At 38.0% G+C, this 805-nt stretch overlaps 1 long non-coding RNA gene across 1 annotated transcript; it reads right to left on the bottom strand.

The window, feature by feature from the left end:
- LOC109954247 (uncharacterized) lies at window positions 1–805 on the bottom strand. Its single transcript, XR_002274057.1, has 3 exons — window positions 744–805; window positions 329–438; window positions 1–185 (listed from the first exon to the last, which is right to left on the bottom strand). It is a non-coding gene; the product is annotated as an uncharacterized LOC109954247 (long non-coding RNA).

The following is an 805-nucleotide window of genomic DNA, read 5'->3' as shown; positions in this document are numbered from 1 at the left end:
TTTATCATGAAATTTTATCATTAGGGCATACAGAACATCTTCTCAAACACAAATAAAATTTGCCAACTGTTAGCCTGCCAAGAAAAAGAAGGAACTGAATGTTTCTGATCCAGATCTGTTCTTTGCTCTCTAGCTGGGGAAAATCGTGAAAGGGCCAAGAGTCACAGTGCCACAAACCGTGAGATCTGAAAGAGTCCAGAGGTTTTTACAAGCACATTAGTTGGATATTTTAACATAAATCCAACAGATTTGAGCCTCATCTAATGCAAGGTGTACAACCTAACCAACGAAGCACTGATCTCATCTTCATGCTTTATGGTGCACTTACCTTTGAGTGATCTTCTGTGATGACAGATGTTTTCACCTTTGAGTGATCTATGATGGCAGATGTTTTCACAACACCGACACACACCATCATTCCCATCCACATTTTTCCAGCTGAAAAGAAAGAAAAGCTTTAATACGTTTTGCTTTTATTTAATGGATATTGTCTTAAATAAATACAAATGACATCTACAGTACCAAACACATAAATCGTGTTGAGAGGAATAAAAATAAAAGAATATGAACTTTGAGAACACGCTCAGAGTGGGGTGCTGTCTGTCAAAATTAAAAACACTCCACAGCTGTGCACCATTCATTTTGGCCAAGATTTAATCAAACATAAGCTTTGGCTTGCAGTGCTGCACAGTTACAGTAAATCAGACCAAGCATATAAACATGTTCATGATGATTGTTGTTACCTTGAATAAACATAATTGCAGGCCTTGTTGACTGAGCTGCTCTCCCACGTTTCAGAGGTAGC

This window comes from Monopterus albus, unplaced genomic scaffold, assembly GCF_001952655.1.
Source record: "Monopterus albus unplaced genomic scaffold, M_albus_1.0 scaffold5084.1, whole genome shotgun sequence".
Lineage (NCBI taxonomy): Eukaryota > Metazoa > Chordata > Actinopteri > Synbranchiformes > Synbranchidae > Monopterus > Monopterus albus.
Note: the sequence above shows the minus strand (reverse complement) of the source record. Positions and strands in the feature narration are given on the sequence as shown.